The sequence below is a fragment of the Carex rostrata genome, chromosome 10 (assembly GCF_964058835.1).
Source record: "Carex rostrata chromosome 10, lpCarRost1.2, whole genome shotgun sequence".
Lineage (NCBI taxonomy): Eukaryota > Viridiplantae > Streptophyta > Magnoliopsida > Poales > Cyperaceae > Carex > Carex rostrata.
This window is the reverse complement of record NC_135927.1, coordinates 105001-107869: the sequence shown is the minus strand read 5'-3', so window position 1 is coordinate 107869 and position 2869 is coordinate 105001.

The window sequence follows — 2869 nt, the reverse complement described above, 5'->3', positions numbered from 1 at the left end:
TGTCGGTGAAAAATGGCCCGAAAACAGTCCAGCGGCAAGCGGAAACGGCTAACGTTGGGCAAAAGTGACCCGAAAACAGTTCAGCTGGGGGAAATTAAGCGGAAGCAGCCAAGCGTTGGGCAAAACCAAGCGGATTCGGCCAAGAGTCGGTGGAAAATGGCCCGAAAACAGTCCAGCGGCAACCGGAAACGGCTAACGTTGGGACAAAGTGACCCGAAAACAGTTCAGCTGGGGAAAATTAAGCGGATGCAGCCAAGCGTTGGGGAAAACTAAGCGGATCCGGCCCAGAGTCGGTGGAAATTGGCCCGAAAACAGTCCAGCGGCAAGCGGAAGCGGCTAACGTTGGGCAAAAGTGACCCGAAAACAGTTCAGCGGGGGAAAACTAAGCGGATGCGGCCACGCGTTGGGGAAAACTAAGCGGATACGGCCAAGTGTTGGGGAAAAATGGCCCGAAAACAGCCCAGCGGCAAGCGGAAGCGGCTAACGTTGGGGAAAAGTGACCCGAAAACAGTTAAGCGGGGGAAAACTAAGCGGATGCGGCCAAGTGTCGGTGGAAATTGGCCCGAAAACACCCCAGCGGCAAGCGGAAGCGGCTAACGTTGGGCAAAAGTGACCCGAAAACAGTTCAGCGGGGGAAAACTAAGCGGATGCGGCCACGCGTTGGGGAAAACTAAGCGGATACGGCCAAGAGTCGGTGGAAATTGGCCCGAAAACAGTCCAGCGGCAACCGGAAACGGCTAACGTTGGGACAAAGTGACCCGAAAACAGTTCAGCTGGGGAAAATTAAGCGGATGCAGCAAAGCGTTGGGGAAAACTAAGCGGATCCGGCCCAGAGTCGGTGGAAATTGGCCCGAAAACAGTCCAGCGGCAAGCGGAAGCGGCTAACGTTGGGCAAAAGTGACCCGAAAACAGTTCAGCGGGGGAAAACTAAGCGGATGCGGCCACGCGTTGGGGAAAACTAAGCGGATACGGCCAAGTGTTGGGGAAAGATGGCCCGAAAACAGCCCAGCGGCAAGCGGAAGCGGCTAACGTTGGGGAAAAGTGACCCGAAAACAGTTAAGCGGGGGAAAACTAAGCGGATGCGGCCAAGTGTCGGTGGAAATTGGCCCGAAAACAGCCCAGCGGCAACCGGAAGCGGCTAACGTTGGGCAAAAGTGACCCGAAAACAGTTCAGCGGGGGAAAACTAAGCGGATGCGGCCACGCGTTGGGGAAAACTAAGCGGATACGGCCAAGAGTCGGTGGAAATTGGCCCGAAAACAGTCCAGCGGCAAGCGGAAGCGGCTAACGTTGGGCAAAACTGACCCGAAAACAGTTCAGCGGGGGAAAACTAAGCGGATGCGGCCACGCGTTGGGGAAAACTAAGCGGATGCGGCCAAGTGTCGGTGGAAATTGGCCCGAAAACAGCCCAGCGGCAAGCGGAAGCGGCTAACGTTGGGCAAAACTGACCCGAAAACAGTTCAGCGGGGGAAAACTAAGCGGATGCGGCCACGCGTTGGGGAAAACTAAGCGGATACGGCCAAGAGTCGGTGGAAATTGGCCCGAAAACAGTCCAGCGGCAAGCGGAAGCGGCTAACGTTGGGCAAAACTGACCCGAAAACAGTTCAGCGGGGGAAAACTAAGCGGATGCGGCCACGCGTTGGGGAAAACTAAGCGGATACGGCCAAGTGTTGGGGAAAAATGGCCCGAAAACAGCCCAGCGGCAAGCGGAAGCGGCTAACGTTGGGCAAAAGTGACCCGAAAACAGTTCAGCGGGGGAAAACTAAGCGGATGCGGCCATGCGTTGGGGAAAACTAAGCGGATACGGCCAAGGGTCGGTGAAAAAGGGCCCGAAAACAGTCCAGCGGCAAGCGGAAGCCGCTAACGTTGGGCAAAAGCGACCCGAAAACAGTCCAGCGGGGGAAAACTAAGCGGATGCGGCCAAGCGTTGGGGAAAACTAAGCGGATACGGCCAAGCGTCGGTGAAAAAGGCCCGAAAACAGTCCAGCGGCAAGCCGAAGCGGCTAACGTTGGGCAAAAATGGCCAAAAGCGATGGAGCAGGGCGGTCTGAATCTATGCATCCACATAAAATGGGGGGTAAACCTGGGGGATTTCCAGGGGGTGGTAACCCTGGGCGTGGCTGGAGACCCAAAATGCATATTCCCCTATAGGGGGGAAGGATTTTTGGAAGAGGCAGCCCCTCATGTACATGCCAAGCGGGGTGTACATGGCCCCTGTGGGTGCCTCCGTCGGTGTAAAATGGCCCGAAAAACAAGATTATGTTACCCGAAAACACGATTATGTTACCGAAAAAACACGGTTGAGCGGGGGCAGTAAGCACGGTTGAGCGGGGGCAAAAAACACGGTTGAGCGGGGGCAAAAAACACGGTGCAGCGGGGACAAAAGGCACGAATATGTTACCGAAAAACACGGACCACGCGGGTTGAAATTCCCAGCCGTAGAGCCGGCGAAACACGGTGGGGCAGGGCGTCTAAGCGTGGAGGCGCCCGTAAGACCGATGCGGGTTGAAATCCCCAGCCGTAAAGCCGGCGAAAAGCGGTCGGGCAGGGTGACTCCGCGTGGAGTTTCGCCCGTAAGGCCGATGCGGGTAGCCGCGCGGGTTGAAATCCCCAGCCGTAAAGCCGGCGAAACACGGTTCATTGGGGCGCCTAAGCGTGGAGGCGCCCCGCAGAGACCGAGCGGGTTGAAATCCCCAGCCGTAAAGCCGGCGAAACACGGTTCATTGGGGCGTCTAAGCGTGGAGGCGCCCCGCAGAGACCGAGCGGGTTGAAATCCCCAGCCGTAAAGCCGGCGAAACACGGTTGAGCGGGGCGCCTAAGCGTGGAGGCGCCCCGCAGAGACCGAGCGGGTTGAAATCCCCAGCCGTAAAG